The following is a 19725-nucleotide window of genomic DNA, read 5'->3' as shown; positions in this document are numbered from 1 at the left end:
GTGTTCGTTATATAGCGAGCGTGCTCTTCTTTCCCGGCCCCTTGGCTTTTAACGGCGTTTTAAGCTGCGATAACGAGGATGCTGGGAAAAACGTTCGATAACGACAACGTTAATCGTCTGGTAGGGACGATACGATTGCGTGCGTGACGCTCTTGAAATCGAACCTTCCTTCAAGAAGCATCGTGCGTTCTCGTTTTCGCGTTTTACGAACGGATCACGAGGTTCGCGTGATGCTTCTTCGGTACGGTTACGAGAATTCGCAATTCTTGCGCCATTACCGCGGCAAGGTTTTACGAATAATTCCAGATCAAACGTAAAGAATGGCGGCGTTTCCGGCGGAACGTAATTAGGTCGAAGTACGATTACGGGGCAACTGACTCTATGCGCGTAGCTACATACAGTGGCTGACACAAGAAAGTTTAATATCGATATCGTCAACTTGTCTTGTTCGTCTGTTGTAATAGAACGTACGATTATATTATACTCGGTATTAACGCAATTATCCTATAATAACGCTGTAAAATCGATCTTCTTCGATGGAGCAGCAAATTCCGGTATGATTCCAATACTCCTTTACACGCAACGAGATACTACGTTGACTATTCGATGGTTTGAAAGTACATCGCGATTAACAAAACTAACATCAAACTTGCAATTACCAATCAAAACTGCTTAGTAATAATTCTCGTAGCGATGACGAATGACCTTCATTTGCAACCAAGCTAATTCAACCAAACCCACTTTCTAGAATCACCCTGCGTAATCTCAAAGTTCATCGTGGATTACTCCAGCAGGTAACGACGTCGATAGTACACCTAATTCCGGAGTTCATGGCTCTGAACCTGTGTTAAATGGACACGTGTACGTACACGAAGCACGTGCAACGTGTTTCAAGAAATTACAAATTCGTGTTCTTTAATATATAGGTAATTATATGCATGCTTCGATACGCGTAGCTACGTGCAGGTGGCTACAGAAAGTATTTGCGCACTGGTGTATTTTCAAATTCACCTTTAACGTATAATTTTTATATAACTATATGTATATCTGATTTTCTTGTATTCGCAGAGTTTATAATGGAATTTAAAATGTACATACGCGTATACCTACACATGGAACTGGACAGAAAAAAAGAAAAAAGAGAAAGAAAAAACAGGCGAAATAGGCCATTTCCACCATTAATCTCGCTAATATCTTTTCCATTATCTGTCGCTCGAGGCGATGTTTTCCCAGTAATTAGACACTGTAGGCTCGAGGAAAAATCGGTTGGTCCACAGGTTCGAGAAATCGCATCCTCCTAGTCGGATACAGGATCGTGTAACAGGCACGATCGCCGGCTAATCTCGCGCCACTAACCGTTGCATTAGCAACAAAACGAGCCCGCGAGAAAATTACATGCCTCTTATATCGAACGCGCACAGTGAAAGGTCACCGAGCTCGAGATCTTCCCTCGAAAGCGATCGTTTCATTTCATGTAGCTACGTGCATACCCTATATGTATATATGTACAGATTCTTCCATACCACGAGTAGTTCCTTACGAGTATATGTATTATTAGGGGCACCGAATCAGGCTGCAAATTGTAAGTATAGGTAGAAAAAATCTGTTCAATTTTATTTCATGTTTCTTGATCCTTAAATGTATCATCATCTTAATTGTGTAATATTAATAATACGTACACAATTATATACCCAATACATACGTAATTTTACGTATATAATATTGAAAATATTGGGACAAATCCATTTTTCTATATTTATTCCGAATGAAGCGATCGGAATCAAACGAAGAAATATTTTTGGCGTAGAATCGCTCGACGATTGAATTTGAACGTTACTCCTCGAACGTAAAGGATGGAAAATGTAACTTGTATTTTCCACCTATGATCCCATAAATGTTGTTCGTCTTCAAGATCCGTATCTTCGACTGGACGTAACAGATTCCCCCCGTTTCTAACTATTTTACGTTACGATGTCCGTCATTTCCAATCGGCGAACGTTCCAACCTATGTACGTACTTGCGACGTACTTGATCCCATCGCCGGTATACACATCTATTCGCGTAATTGTCCTTGATAACGGTACACGATGCGCGCGTAACGGGCTATCCTGATATATTATTGCTTTGTTCTTGGCCACGGGTGGGTCCGCCGGTATCGATAAATCGTTTCACCGTCACGCCGCCACCAATTACAAACGTTCAACGCCCGGCACACAGCGGCATCGTTCTGCACTGGCGCGATCTCATCGCGTCGGTCGATCGCTCGTGGATCCAGTTGTTTCGCGGGAAAGCGCGCGTCAAATGGCGCGGAGAGGCGCGATAACGAAGCTCGATGAACCGTGACGCATTCTCTCGCCGCGAACCAGCTGCGGTAACGCGGATCGTGATGGATTTCGTTGCGTGCCACGTGAAAACGTGTGCGTGCACGGGACGAGGAACGATCGGTGATGAATGAACGCGTTAACACGGTACAATCCAACGATTTCGTGCGCGATGAAGTTGTGCGCGCCTGTGTTCCGCCGGTTTAAGGTGAGTTTAGACCGAGCGAGCGAGTTTAGACAGAGTCAGAGGAATAGCGTTAACTCGTTTAGCGTAAACGAGCAATCTGCTCGCACAGACTCGCTTCGGCCAACGATTCGCCGAACCATCGACAGACGACGATAAAAGAGACGCGCGCTCGTTTGTACTTTGATTTTACCAAAGCGATGGAAGGACGAGCATTCGATCGTTTGGTCTAAACGCACCTTCAATCGTCGTACGATCGAGCGTGGAGATTTCAACGTCTGGTTATGACGCGTCGATCGGAACGACATGCGACGCGCTACAGCTCAGATCTCCGATGAATAGATAGTAAATTGGAATTTTTGGTGAAATTCTAACTCGTTTTATTTTAATCTTGCACGCGAAACGTCGTTTCTTTAAAGTTCGCATTCGACAAGCTATTTCTGGCTCTTATAACCTTCTGACAGTTATTTATTTAAGTTTGATCTGTTGAGCATCTTCGATCCTTCGGAAACGTAGAATTTTTCAGAAAAGAATTCCTTTGCAGAATGTTTTCAAAGAATTTTAATCCAAAGTTTAATATTAACAAATTCATACTGCTATCGTCGAAGTTTAAATTTCTACCTAAATATGTGAATTTGTCTATTTGAATTGGAATATTGAAATTCAAATATGTGAATTTGAATGTACAAATTTTTATATTTTAGTTTGCATATTTCGATACGAATATTTGAAATTAAAAAGTAGAGCTTGTCAATCTCCGTTTAAGAAGAATAATTTCTACGTTTCCTTGAAAAATTGTCCGTCTTATAAATATCGATGGACGCTACTTCCGTTACTCGAGACGCGAAAGAAGGATCAAGAACCGCGGAAAGAGCTCTAGCAGCGGTAAGGATAAGTAGCAACCGTGTAACTGTTAAGTACCTTAACATCGACAGCTATCGTTACTTTGTACATATTTTACATTGATCCATCACGTAAGATTAACTTGACGCGTGACGTGTGAGTTATTACAGCCTACGCAACGATACGCAACACTATTAAAAAGCTGGAAGCGAACTAAAGTGACTCATAAATTCGACCAAGTGTCAAAGTAACGAACGTTTCACACCACTTGATAAGCGACTTAATAGAAATATTGGAAAATAAAGGCTCAAACACGGTTGGATATTCTAGAGTTGCGCGAGTGATCTCAATTATCGTTTCTCATGCGTTAGTCGTATCGTCGTATCTAAAGATACATAATGTCTGTTTGTTATTAATCGATTAACGCTGTTGACATCGTTTTATCTTTTACTGGTTCTTTGTTACTCTCTTATTGCTTTTTTTCCGACAGGTAAAACTCGAAAATTCTACTTTTCCACGATCGTTTGTTTTAAAGAAAACGCTCGGGAATTACTCCATATTCCATATGGTAGACAATTCCTTCTTTTCTTCTTTTTCATCATTAATTTATTCTCGTTTTCTTTTACTTTCAAAGTTAATGAGACAAAAAATGACGGTATGAGTTACTTACAATTAGTTGGAAGAATATTTTAATAACAAAATAGCATCTCGGTTATTCGAACCGAGATAGATAGAGGATAATCGAATTTTTTCGGATAATCATACGATTTGCGTTATAATCAAATTTCACGTGAAAAACAATATGTAATTTATTGCGTATTATTACATACATATATAGGTTTCAATCATCTTTTTCTTCTTCTAGTATACTTTCCCAATACGATCTGTACTCGGCTACTAAATTGCATATTTTCTTTAAAGTTCTTCTAGTAATTCCATAGGATTGCTTTCTTTTTGTGTTTCGTGCCATCTCGCTACTATCTTTAATCCTATGCTTGCTTTTGAACGCGTAGGAATGTTATGCGAGTACATTATCTTCTTCGCCGATTCTTTCGTTAGAAATCCCTGCAGGTAATACTTTGGCAAATTTCTTTGTCACTTATGTACATAAATCGTCGTATCATTTTCATGCTGTTTCATAACGTTACCTTTGGTGCAACAACTTGCATCGTGCCAATTCTTCGCAATAAAAAAATTCTTCCAAGTGTAGTTAGCGTTCAATTTACGTTTCTTTTCTTCGCAAATTTTTGTTTCTATTTGCATCGAAATCTGCTGCAAAAATTTAACTTAAAAAACAATGCTTTAGTATGCGTATACGCGATAGAAGAAAATGTTCGATGAACAACTCGCCGAATTTTACGTGGCCTTCTCGAACCGTCAAGATTCGCTGCGACGAAACTGATGGACAATTAGGAAACACGCTTCGACGACTCTCACACGACCATATCCTATGATCTCCTCGTGGGACACGAGCAAAGAACGCGACTTACCATGTCGATCGTTACACCTTAACGTCTTACAGCTTATGGCAGAATCCTCCTCGATGAACTTTTACGCTCGGGAGGAAAAAATCGAGACAGTGTTTGAGCAAAGTGATTGATTGGAAAATGATTTTTACGTGGCGACGGGATGATTGAAAGGCTTATTTGAAAGACGTTTCGAATTTGATGAGTGAAAGATGAGCATTCAGCGTTTTAACCTTCTATAATCAGAATTTCCTTTTGCTTCGATATAAAACGCGCAACTGTAATTGACTGCAATTTCTCGTTTTGATTTAACAACTTGAAATTAATAATTGCAACCTCGGCCGATGATAATGACACAGATATTTATTTAACTATGAAAATATTTATTACGTACAAATATTTGGAAGTTTCGCCTATTGAATATTCGTACGAAACAACCAACTTGGATACCAAACGATTTGAACGTTGAATAAAATTTAAATATTAAAATTCTCTCTTACCCTTTAATAATCTTATATATACCTTAATCAGCCATCGACATAACTTTGACAATTATTTACGTCAGCAGAGAGTTGCTAATAGCTTCAGATAATTGTACAGTAAATGATTAAAGTAAATTGCGTTACACCAGTTTTAATATCTCCTTCGAAGAAACGCGATTTTCCCTTCATTTGCGCCACATGGAGCGCGATGAATCTCGATTATTGAACGAATAACGCACTGAAAATATCCATCGACCATCGCTCAAATCACATAAAAAAAGCCACATACACTGCCCTGACTAATTAAACCAACAATTTACGATCGCCGTAATTATCGCTTTATCTTTCGATCGGTCGTTGATCACGGTTCGAAAAAACGAAAACGTTATTGAAAATATCTGCTACCTGCGCCTATCTTCTGTCAGCTTCGAAATAAATAGAAAATTGGTGGCCGCCTGGCATTTTCACTTTAATCGTTCGCACCTGCGCAAAATGGCTTCGTTATTGCCATTAAATTGCCTTCGATCGGTAAGTAAAACGTCGTGATCGTCCGAGTTTTGTTGCAAAACATAGTACATATCCCTTTCTTTAGAAGGTATGCGGTTAAATAGAAGACTGAAGGACAAGCTCGCTGGTCTCCACCCATAACGGTACACGCACGTGGCTTTTAGGTTAATTTATCTACTACATCGAAAGTTTGCAAATGGAAATCGACGAAAGTCTCACGACTGTCAATTCAGAATGCAACGTGTAATCGGATCGTGTTTCCAGGTCCATTTTAACTTGATATATGATACGCTAAACTGTTCTACTCGAGATAGAGACATTTCTAATGGAAAAAGAATTTCATTTTCAAAAGTAGACCATTTCAGGCACAGTTCTCAATTTTCACGCGGTTTAGTCGATATTGACTCACTTAGTTGCTAGCTCGAGCGAACCGCATTCACTTAGTTACCAACCCAAAAAATTCGTATTTTCATTAACTTTGCCAAATGGATGATAAATTGGTTCCTAAACCGATATTCCTCTCGTCTAGCAAACGCTCGACGAGTATACTCGACGTATTACGAATCTTTGCGTATCTTCGTATGTCTTTATGTATTTTATGTACATTTTAACGGTTTCGCAGCTAAGGAATGCGAATTTTGTCATTAGTTGGTATTGACAAAATCCGCATTTCCTTGGTTGCCAACTCAGAAAATTCGTATTTCCATTAACTTTGTCAAGCGGATGATAAATTCGTTCCTAAACAGATATTCCTCTAGTCGAGCATTTGCTAGACTATGAAGATAATTAACCGGTGTGCAGTTTTACTCTGATACATGATACACTGTAAACCGATCGGCTGACTGTTCCACCTAAAATAAAGACATTTCTAATAAAAAGAACTCGGTGCAACTCCGAAAGTAGACCACGATTTAACAACAAAACTATCATACGGTAATCTTTCTATCGGTCTATCATCCGAATGGCCGTGTCTCCTCAAATCCGTACTCCAGATCACTGTAGCTCGTTAACGCGTCCACCTGCGCCAGAGATAGGCCTCTAATTACACCGCGTTTCGATCGTACCGATCTCTCTCGGCTGGGATTCCTGCGGGAGGACCCGGTGCCAGCTCTTAGCCTAGAAAGTGCCGTGTGCGCGACTTTTACGGGAGATCGCTATCGTCTAATAATAACAATTTCGCGAAAAAGCAATAGCCGTGGCGATCAAGAACGCGATCGCCTACCCTCGCCGGGTTGAAATAAGAGTTTCGTACCGGGTTTCAGGTAATTTTCGTTGCGACGACCAGCAGCTAATTCCATCGATGACCGATACCGACGACGTTACGTCGTTAATAAAAAGTAGCGTCGTGTCCATCGATCGATTTCCATGTCGGCTGCTTTCGCGACGACTATGAATATAATTGGTCACGAGCTGGGATAACGATGCTATCTCGACAGTCCAGAGGCAGTATCCCGCTGAAAAATGGTCGCCGATAAACGATAACGAGCCTCCTTGATGTTGTTACGTTCCTTTCTTTTCTTTTTTTTTTTTTTTGTTCTCTCTTTTTTTTATTATAGGAATTTGGAGCGAAATTGTTTACGTACAGAGGTTTAGAGCAGAGGACTTTTAAAGCCGAGAGAGGGAAGAAACGATTCAACGAAACGCTCAAAAGTTCACTCCACAAAGCGAAAAGTACGGTGAAGCGACGATATTACAAATACCGTTTCTTAAATTTGCCTGTAGTATTTCTTTTGCTAATATTTAACACGTTTAATCTGTAATTTATTAAAATTTAATGGAATATTGATTTTTATTTTTAGTAATAGGAGTATATTATATAATTTTATTATATAATTTTTAGTAAAAATTCGTATATATAGCATTACATGGATGCTTACTAAAGGCACGTGTTGAGCCTACCTTCTTTAAATCAATCATTTTAGAATCCCCATTATTTACATTACCCTCTTATGAAAAATGATCTGATGGAAGTACGTAATTTGTTTTTCTAGAATTGAATATTAATCTCGTATGTTTACGGAAGAAAATTGAAATACTGGCTAAAAATGGAGTTGATCAATTAGCTTCTGAGAAGCGCTCGAATATTAATACGAGTCACTGTACGCGAAACTGCGACCAGATTTTTTCGAAAGGCACGAAGAAAATCGGTGATGAAAATTGGGAACGATCGTGGTTTCGAAATCACACTTTCGCCAATTCTTTTTTATATAAGCTCGCGTAGACCAGGTGTTCCGTCGTAGATCGTTATCGATTCTTCAACGATCGGTTTGCTTATCTGTAGCTTGAGAAATTACATACATTACAATGTGATAAATAAAGCGAGATTATCAAGGTAGCTCGATTCCAAGCTAAAAAGAAAAATATTGCAAACATTGATAGATACGGTTAGGAAAAACGATGAAATTAATTCTTATTTATTCCTCTATTTCACTCTGTTCGCAGCTTGTTTCTCGAGCGTAATAGCGTAGAAAGGATAAAAGTAGATGTAACTTTTCTATATACAGACACATAAATATATTACAAACTATAATTTCTGCGAATAAAGAAGATTGAAACGAAAAGAAATTTCGTATCGAGCTTTACGTATAACTATTCGTAGTTGCGGGAATATTCGCGGTTAAACGAAACGGAAATCTGTTATGGATAAAATTGAGATTGCATTTTCGCCGTTTTAGTAAAACGAAGAAGATAGTTTCTCCTTTAGGAGGGTAAATAAATATTTATTGGAAAGAGAAACTCCTTTGAAGCGAAACAGAATTATTATGTAGGTTGCGTTGCATTTCTTCGAAAACTGTTAAGAATCTGTGGAGGATTGGTTAATAAGGATCGATGATATAGAATAACAAGAGCGAGAGATTGCTGTTGCGATCCGTCAAATATATTTCAAATAAATTAAATAAATATAAATATAAATACTGTCGAAAGACGTTCGTTCGATGTATTCGCGATGATAGTGTATGATCGATCGCAGATAACTCGATAACTAGATACCGGATAATAGCTCGGACAATCTCGTAGATGTTGATCGCTAATTCCTAGATACTCGGTATATACCGATTATTTATTATTATTATTTATTATACCGAAAATTCAAATTCGTCTTTGTTCGACGATTGCACGTAACGGCGACATCGTTTTGCCCAGAGTTTGCTTATTATCACATTACGCGTATCCTAACGATCTTGATACACCGAGGCAAAACAACAACGTGATTTGAATTGTTCTCTATCGATGCGCCGCTACAAATCGATACAAGATCGGTCAACGATGTTCTAAAACGCCTTTATCATGAGACATTTTACAGAAGAATGAAGAATTATTAGACAGCGATATATTTATGTATTTATTTATAGAAAATATCCTCCCGTTTGATTAATTTCAACCATTAATCTAACGTCGAACGAACCAATAAAATCAGACGCGATACTTCAGTGAGTAGGTGATCTGTTATTTTAACACGAGCGAAAGTGGCACATTCTCAAAGAGTTTTTTCAAGATTAGAAATCCGAGTAAAACTATTTATCATACTACGGCCGATCATTAGCGAGACGACAGTGTCGAATGGGCTTTGATTCTTTTTCCCGCTGTTGCGGTTCACTCCCGTAGCATCTTCGATTTATAATGCCGGATCCTAACGACGCAACAAGCCTTCCTTTTTCTCGTCTGTTTCCCGACCGCCAGACGCAATGAAAATTAGAAAGTAAGTAAAGTGACTCGCGTCTTAATTGCTCCAATGGAGAAATACTTGTACGAAATACTTTTCGTCCAGCACGTCCGATAGTTACCTTCGACAAAAACAAGTTCCAATTATTACGCTGTACATCACATCACGGTTGACAAATCGTTAATCGATGATTATTAGGAGAAAACTGTACCTGGAACTGGTGGCGGATCGACAAGACACTGGACGATGAAAAAGGAGAACCAGTTTCGAACTTTGGCATTAATTAGCGCTGATAGGCTTCCTGTATCACTTTTTCAAGGTTTAGGATGTTGCTAATACGCGAACGAAGAAAAGCCCGTCATTACACGTGTACTTAGCGAACCTGTCTGCTCCGGTTTAGTCCTATATAATCTGCTTTCGAAGCAATTTTGTTGTTGTACGTCGGTACACGGTGGAAAAATGTCTCGTCAGTAACGTTCGACGTTGCACCGACAAGTTGCAGTAAAATTGCGGAATACGAAGAGAAGAATACTTCTCGCCCTACGACGTCGTCTGTGATTTTATTTTAGATCGATTCGTCTTTACATTTGCAAATACGCTAACCAAATTCGCCTGTTAAACTCTGGGACACCCTATGAATCGAAAGCAAACATTATACCTAACGTCTGGTAACCTAAACTTCTTTTTCCCCTCTATGAATACCAACCTGTTTTTAGTCCTAAATAACAGTTTCTAAGCTTCTGATCACGAATAACACGAACAGCAGGTTTCGTGTGTTTTCGTCTCTGAATAACAGATTTTTTTTCATTTTTTTACGCCGCGTGTAACGACAATCGATCGCGTGAATTTATTTTCGTCGCTGTATTTTCTGCTCGGCTTGCGAGCTACGGGTTTAACGCGTAGCAAAAGGAAGAAGAGCGCTCGGTACGCGTATATATCACGAACCGATGCAACAATGTGTCGAATCAGGCGGTCGGCAGGCTGCCCTTATTTCCAGCCGAGTGAAATCCAAACGCGTGTCAGCCGCGGGGCGAGATCCATGATCCTTAAATGGCGTTTGATCCGCTCCGCGGCTTGTATAGCAGTTCACCGCGGTGTCTAATTGCGATGAAAGCGATGATGAAGTGGACAACTCGGCTATGTGAATTACGAGCAACGGGGTCGAAGCGAAACGACTCGTCCGACGTCTGAGAAACCAGCCTCGGGATGTTTGAATCGTCGATGGATTGTGTAGAAGCGTGTGGTAAATTTTATATTGTGGAAGTAAATGAATTATGAGAAACGGGTTGTGCAAAGTGTATCGAGTCGAAGCTATCGCGTAATATTTAATTTCTTTCGTTACGGGACACGGTGTATCGAGTCGAATATCTTCGTAACTTTTGCCTTGCAAATTTTCATCAGACTTTACGTATAAATTTTGTGTGAATTGAACCGACGAAATTCAATGAATTGGCGATCACGAACTGTTATGTATCGTCCACTGAGAAAGCTGAAGATTTCATACTGTTCGTAAGAAGGTCATTTTTATTGAACTAAAGCGTACGTAACAAAGTATGTGGAAATAATCAAGCTTCTTAGCAAATACAGGATTAACGCGTTATCTTAACGCGATATTTTAGAGTTTATTCGCATACATCCTCGTTTCTCAAGCAATTACTTGTCTTCTTTGTTTCTGTCGTCCTTATTTCAAGTAGAACGTGCTCGAATTTTCAAATTTAATTATTTCTAATTGATACTGAAATATACATCGACTGATCATCGACGAGAGAATACAACTATTCCCAGAGTAGTATGTGTGTGTGTGTGTGTGATATAGCATACATATATAACAGAGAAATGGAAGGAGGGGTCGTGGATAGAATAAATCAGACCACGGGTAAATCGTGAAGCGATTGGATCATAGATATGTCAAGATTTGCAACATGAATTAGGTTTATGATACGGTCGTGACTTGTTATTTTGTGCATTTAGATTTATTATCCTCCATTACCTCAACCTATTTTTTAAAACGATTATTTAAGAACATCTCGCAGATAAATTCACTAAAATGTAATTATAGCTTGCATATATATAAAATATGCGCGTACACAAATGTGACTTATATTCATATTGTATCGTGTTTTCTTAATAAACGTTGGTTTCCAGATACAGTCGAGTCTAATAATAATTAAATACAATTTAATTAAGGCGATAAAACACTCGGTCATCGAAAGATCAGAATTTATTCTGTAAACTTCAACGGATTCGCTCTAATAGGTCAGAAAATGATTTAATAAGATAAATGGGAAATAAATGAAACAAAAATACATGTAATTAAATGAAATAGAAGAAAATCTTAAGATAAGTAAGTCACTGAATAATCAGTGCAGGTATTAAAATACTATCTAGCACCTGTACTTACTTGTTAACTATCATTTCTCAAATACGTTCTACTGGATGACCACTCGATAACGTGGATAAATACTATGACTAGTTTTATCTTAATAGAAAGAAAAAAGGGCATCAGGTAAATTCTATAAATAGCTAAAAGTAATTAAACAAACTTTACACGAGTATCTACGAAAGAGTTTTACATTAGTTTCCACATTTAATGAGTGACTGATACATATATAAGTAACACGGATAACAATCTTCAAACTTGTACTTACATGACATAATTTTGTTTTCCTTCAGTTTGTACGTATCACTGATTATACATCATTCTTTCGTCTATATTTCTTTCTTTTTTTCTTTCATTTTAAATTAAAGCAAAATACCCAATTTTTAATATCTAAATCTAATTCAGTATCTAATCGTTGAATATCCTTTTCACGCTGATACAACGAATACACGCAAGATTCCAATGAATTAGGTGTATTAGTTGTTTGTATAACATCGGTACGTGTCGTATCGGCACCATCGCTAGTGGCCGGTGGCTACTAACACTAAAACACAGCGTTCAGGGAGCATAACCGATGGAAATTGCGCGTGTTGCCCTGATAAAAAAGTTCAAGTCGGACTGCTACAATGTTTCACCGGGGTAATGAAGACGATTTCCTTGCACCGCGCGCTAATGCCGCGCCGGCCACGGATCGAGTCGTTAAAGAAACATTCGGCTTCGTTAAAAGCAATGATTACATCTTAATGAAAGAAGAAACGCACGACTTGCGACGCAGGAAAAATGGCGGATCGGCATCGCGTTTTTTCCCACAGCCGCTCCAGCTAACTCTCTGATACGTCGAATGAAACGTGAAACGAGCTTAGACGGTTTATCGATGAATTGAGATGTACGTCGGTAGATATCTTAATCGCATGAAATATTCCACTTGAAATCTATTAATGCAAACAGATGCAGCGTAAATCGACTGACAAAAGCGTATTAAAAATAAATGCCACTTAAATATTGTAATTTAATAACCAATTCTATCGTGCAACAGGTATCTGTCGCATTTAAAGTAAAACTAAAAAGAAACCGAGAAAGGAGCTGCCTTCAACTCTAGTAGCCTTAACATCTTCAACAGATCATCGATTATTCAAATGACTGTATCCATTTTCCTGTTCGAGGCAATAATCCCAAAGAGAAAGTCCAAAAGCAGGACAATAGCTTTAAAATTGGAAACTCATCGAGAAAAATGATCTAATTAGTCGTACTCTACTTCCGCGTTAAAATCACCATTCCTAAGTCTACTTGCGTTTAAACGCGTATTTCTCAAGTATACATGCACGTACCATATACATACTAAACAGCAGATGGCAAAAACCGCGAAATCCCGAAAGAGTTGGCTGTATGCGCGTCCCATGCTTCAAGATCCATGGTCGATCAGCCCCAAAATGATCGCAGGGTATATTCGTTTATTTCCAAGAAATTAAGCTCTCTTTACATCTTACCTCATAAGTTCTTTTGATATCGATATTATGTGTTTCTTCGACGTTAAATTTTTACAATTTATTTTGACAAATTTTGGATTATTTCCATTCATTATATAGTACGTTATTATCTGCATCTTCTTACGCGATTTTCCGTACCTGGAAATTGTAACAAAAACATTTTAAACGCGAGAAATTGTGTATGTCGGATTGCTACAATGTTGTATGTCGTGCGAGGAACATTTTTTCTCGTGAACGAAATCCTTTTGCGGCTGTTTTACCTCATCAATCTTGAAGCATCGAATACACATATTTGCCAAGTGATTCGAAATTTCGTAGTTCTTGTCAACTCCCTGGCAAGTCCGAATGCTGGTTAATATAAACGGGTCGGCGAGCGTGATTCCTCGGACGGGCTAACTCGAACGATGGGAAAAAAGGCGGGATTCATGGAGGGGAAAAAGGAAAAGGTATACGGTGACTGGGTATGTCCCGGCTACCCAGCACATCCTGAGGCAGCAAAGTGTGACCACCGGCTTGGCCTCTATCGATTCCACCTGGCTGTTTCTACCGATTGTTCGGGCCAGTTCATGCCTGATATCGGGACAGGGACGCGTACAATGGGACACCGTTGTGTCCCGTCCTTACCAGGACGCGGCTACTCTCCCATTACCGTCGTTTGCTATTCTTGTTATTACTGTTATTATTGTTATTGCGAGGCGGTTCCTATTAACGATCGAAATCGGCGCGCTGCGTCGAGTCACGTCGCCGCCATTGGCGTCATCGGTTCTCGCCGCGAGATACGCAACGTTAAAAATCACAATGATGTTCAAAGATTCGATGGAGCAATCGTGAAAAAAATGTCACCGCTTAAAACGTAAAATTTCAAGTATTATAAAATTTCAATCACTTTTTAATTACTATTTTCCTTATCGTGTTATTGAGATCGACGGTCCAAACAGGTATAAAGGATCGATGTTCGAAATAGCTTTTGATGATAGGCGGAAAAAAGATACAATGACGACAAGATGTATTTACACATACCTTGCTTCCCACTGAAGCATCTCTCTCTGCATTTCGTAGTATCAGCTTTTTGCAATTACATGAAAGTGTACACAACAGAGTAGAACGAACAGCGTCGGTATTTATTCGCAATTAGAAGATTTTGTTGTAAATTATCACGTTTCTAGCAATACGTAATGAATTTTATTATTTAGAAGCGTACAGATTTCTCTATTAGAATTTAATTTCGCTGCAACTCTTGTTAAATCGAACTTTTTATCCCTTGTACCGACTTTTCTCGTAGCTGCTGATAAAACGACCCATCTATCTACTATCTACCTTCTCATAAATGTTAAAACATGATTTTATATAACCAACGAATTCCAGTTTATTAATTCCTGCTAAGTTTATCAAAGTTAAGTATAGATCTACCTTCTAAATAGCGCTTTTGCTAAAGAAAAAAACATTTTATCATTTTGCCTCGCTACTTTGCTAATCTACGAGATAGCACCTCGCAACAGGCTTTAGACGCCACTTTATCGGCTACGATAAACTACGATGCCACGTACCAGATGTACGATACCACCTTTTTCTCCAAAACAAATTAACCTAACCAGCTTGAAAACGAGAGAACAGACTAAACGCGTATACCAAACGTTGTATCTGCACATGGAAAAGACTTGATAAAACACTGGTAATCAGCAAAATTTAATCGCTGCTCGTTAACAAACGGCCAGAGTACATTAACTCAGTAGGAAAATAGTTCGATTTCTACGGAACGCCAGGAAGTACGGGTCAGAGATGAATTCTCGACGCCAATGGATGATGCAGCCAACAATATCAAATGTATCGCGTGCTGTGCTTATGGAAACGAACGGATTAGAGGAGATCTAAGTACTCGTTCTTGTGGATCGATTCTCAGGCGTGGCTGAGCAAATACAAAAGGGGCATCGAGATGCGGAATAAGCGGTCTCCGAGACAAACCTCCTTCCGGTTCATCGGTGCAACATAAGGAACGGTGCAACGTGATTTCAGAGATAACAACTCTCAACGATTTAGATTCATGCACCGTTGAAAACGGTTTGTCGTTCGACTTTTTCAATAGCGAGATACAATTTTTGTAGTTGATGATGTTGTTATACGACGAAGGGAACGTTTGCAACCGAGATCTGATTCGAACGCGAAACAAATTTAATTTAGATCTAATTCGAGCCTTATCTAAGCGCAAATATGAGCCGAACTAAAGCCTCGAAGCTCGAACCTAGACATTCGATGCGTTTTACAGATGGAAAGGTGATGTGCTTTTTGGAAACCAAAGCGAGGATACCATTGCGTCTTGATCATTGCGAATACTAACAGGCAACTGGTTCGTTTAAGGGGTAAAATACAAGCAACGTGATTGACGATTAAAATCGCTAGCAGAGCGGAATATGCAAATTAATTGATAAGAAGAACAGCATCATAGCAGAGAAGAGACCAACGGTGTTTAATTGCTCAAACTTATAGCTTCGTTAAAGCGTGTCTAATGAATCACGTTTACACGGGATAACGAGACGATACCTTCAACGCGGTTTCGTTAAAGAGAGCATCGAATGATACGTAATGCGTATTCCGATATCTTCTACAATTCTGTATATTTCTTGTAAATGGTATCGATGATAGTAATATCGTTGTTACATCCTTTCATATTCGTATTATATTAAATATACGCAACATACGTGTATCTCACATATACATTATATGCGATAAATTAATCGTTTTCATCGCAACGTACAAGATAATACGTGCGAAAATAGGAGTTTGCTATTTTAGATATTACGGAAAGTTAAATATTCAGGTTCCACTAGTTTCAATGACATTTTTAGGTGGATAAGAATTCTTTAACAATTGTAAGGGTAATTACACGGTAGTAAAAATATATTTTCCATGCTATTCGCAATAATATTTACTTCAAAAAATGAAAAAAGAAAGCCAACACCACACGAAGTTCCCAAGCAGTTACCCATCTCGGTACTATCCGTGCCCAACGCTGCTTCTTAACTTTCGTGATCGGACGAGAACGAGTGTACTCAGCGTGGTATGAGCGTTGGCTGAAACATACGATTATTCGTGTTCATCGTTTCCTACAACTCCAAATCGTTTTTCATTTGTAAAAATATAGTAAACAAAGCTTGTAGCACGATATGACTATCCAAATCGCTAAGCTCGAACACCTTAAAATTCAATCCTGGAACTTTGCACAGAAAAATCAAACTTACTACGCACATAGGGTGGACACCGTTGATCTAATAAAATTCTAGCTACTTGAACGTAACATTTGCGATTTATAAAGTCAGCTTATTCGGATTAATTTATCTTGCAGAACGTATAGCGCGAGAATATTTATTCAGATTGATAATTTGTAACTGATAATTGGTAATAATAGGTGCAACACGTATAAAATTACAAATACTTCTTTTCGACCTTCCTTCTTCCTACGGATAATACCGCGAAGACAGGTGAATCCATCAACGACAAGCTTCTAACACGATTTGAATTTATCGACACGAGAATTCGACAGATTCGTTTGCTCAGAAACCAAAAACTCGAAACATTCGAGGAACCCTAAAAAATGTCTGAAAAGTGCCAAAACGAGTTACTCTCGCCTACGCTACATTCCACCAGATCTGTAAACGCCAATTCCTACGAATTCCTCGAATTACGCTTCGACTTTGCCAATCTGCAATTTATTCCGACAGCATTTATTTCCTTATCTCTTCGTGCTCTCTGTATGTCGGATAAACTCCGCGGCAAATTCCCTGTCGTTTATATCTGACGATTGTATTTTACCACATTTACGACGGTGTTGAAGCTGCATGGCAAAATCAGTTTTATCGTACATCCTTTATTAAACTGGACGCTGCACGTTGATCCGCATCGAATAATAATTAGACACGGCTAGCGACCGCGTCGATCCCGGCCAATTAAACATCGTGGACATTCGTATTGCTAAAGCTTTTCTAAACACTGTCATTAAGTAAGGTTGCATCGTGTTTATCAGTTCACGTGGAACGAGTATCCTGTCAACCATGGTACATCGGGGTGAAAAGATCGGCAGAAAGTTTATTCCTTCCGCTTTGGTTTGAAGTGGTAAATTACAGGGGAAAATTAATGGAAGAGCTAAAGTAAAATTAGCAATTACTATCACTTAATGAGAACTGTTATCGTGTTAAGGTATTTTAATTAAAATAGTAAAAATAAAGTTTGCATCGTGTTCTGTTCGTGTTCGCCTAATGAGAATTATTAACGTGTCAAAGAATTTTAATTAAAATAGTAAGAATAAAGCTTGATTCACGTTCCGTCCAGTTCTGTTACGATAAAGCGATCGGACAGGAATACAGTAACATTAAATCGACACCTTAAACTAGAGCTTGCATTGGCAAACATAATTTCTGGATCATATAGATGTGCTTCTCGATGCTATAGATGTCATGTACTGTTACACGAGTATGAGTAATATTTCAATGCTTGACGAGAATGTCCCGGCGCTCAGTTGGCGCAATAAACAGCACACTTGAATGGATTTTTCGCGGCAAATCAAACATCAAGCTCCGAAACCGCAATAAATATCAAGTTGACGTAGCGCGCAACTTTTAACACGGCTTTCCACCGACAATTCACGCCAGTTTCCTCGACTAACGGCGTTTCATCGTTTCCCATTCACCGGTCATTCGTTGGAACCGCGAGTACACCATAAACTGGAAGCTTTATGGACTGTACCAGCCCCGTAAATCTACGCTTATAGACGGTGCAAACGGGACATTTACCGAAAATCCCATCGGCCCAACCCGTGACAGTCGTGAATTTATATCTAAACGCGACTTCCAAGTTTCTCTTCGTTCGCGTTCGTCGACGTGAATTCGATTTACGACGCGGAGAAAGCAATGATTCGTTTATTAAACGCGACGGCGATGACCACGCATCGAGCGCTATCTCGTGGCGAGCTTTTTACGCTGTTACGTTATCGTTTATTTATTATTTATTTATCCACGACTCTGGCTGCACTTTGATACGAAAATGTATAGGAGGCGAGTCGCAAGGCAAGTCGTGTTCAACGTTTTGGTATTTGGTTTCAGAGAAATTGGTGTACTTGATGGAACGTGGCTAGTTTCCGTGGGTTCCAAATAGCGTCAGTGAATTTCGTAGATGCGAAGATCGTAAAAGGATATTAAAAAGTTTCAAACGATGATACAGAGAAACGACAAATGCTATGCAATTTTTTCTCTTAAGATTCATCAATGGTCGAGTGTGATCTCGTTTAGAAAAACGATTTCTGTTACACGTAAATTAATTACCTTTAGATATTCTGTTTCAACTGTACGTACAAAATTATAGTAAGATTGTAGCGTAATGGATTGATTCCATGGAGATTACTTGTAGCAACTACCGACTGATTCGGTGTCATTAAGGTTGTATTAGTGGTTAATTGTATAATAATTAGTTCAGCTGTATAATGATGTTATCTGTGCAATAATTATTACGAGTATTACTATGTATTATCGAACGATTAACCGGATAATAAGTATATTTTCGTTCATAGTAAATTGTATAATTATTACTTACGTCGATCGTTCATCGTGCAGTGATTTCGTTCATCGATAACTTCCTTCAGATTACTCTCGTTGATGATTAATTGGATAGTAACTTCTTTTGTCGATAGTTAATCCCATGAAGGTTACTCGTACCGATGATCAATTACACGGTAATTATTTTTATCGATGTTTTACTTTATAGCGATTACTCATGTCAATGGTTGATTATTTGACAATTAATTACGCGATAATTGATTCGGTCGCTAGTCGTACCGTATAACTTTACTGAAATTTGAAAAAATTGATAACTATCTCGACAATTTTAATTTCAATTTTAATTTCAATTTTAATTTTCATCATTTTTATTGCGCAAGAACTGCTTCTCGTTTGATCGCGATTCGATCGAATCTCTAATAAGACTTAATCGGGCATTTTTTACAAACCAATATAACATATATATCTTTTTCGTAATCTTTACACACGTACGATCTTCATCTTGACCTATAGAAATTTTGAAATCTCCATAAATGTTTATAATAAAATTCTCGCTAAAAATTCTATGTTTTAAATGTTTTTATCGCAACTTCCACCCGACAAATTGCAAGAATATGCGTGTATCCTAATGACAAAATCCGCAATCGCTCAATTGCCAAGCCAATAGTAACAGTGGAAAATTCGTCACAATAAATTGTACGAATTTAATATTAAAATATAACAAAGAAAGCTTATTGATTTCTCGAAAACAAAGGGACACGTCCTGAAATCCTTTTAGGGCTGTTTTGCCATCAACCTAAAGCATCGAATGCCCCACATACGACAGCCAACTCATTCGAAATTTCGCA

General features: G+C 38.6%; 1 protein-coding gene and 1 pseudogene across 3 annotated transcripts in view; both read right to left on the bottom strand.

The window, feature by feature from the left end:
- The window catches only part of LOC122571376 (protein sister of odd and bowel-like), a 251067-nt gene that overhangs the window by 175856 nt on the left and 55486 nt on the right, over positions 1-19725 (bottom strand). The gene's annotated exons all lie outside the window — the stretch shown is intronic.
- Positions 16282-16403, bottom strand: LOC122572249 (annotated as a pseudogene).

Source organism: Bombus pyrosoma, linkage group LG10 (assembly GCF_014825855.1).
Source record: "Bombus pyrosoma isolate SC7728 linkage group LG10, ASM1482585v1, whole genome shotgun sequence".
NCBI lineage: Eukaryota > Metazoa > Arthropoda > Insecta > Hymenoptera > Apidae > Bombus > Bombus pyrosoma.
Note: the sequence above shows the minus strand (reverse complement) of the source record. Positions and strands in the feature narration are given on the sequence as shown.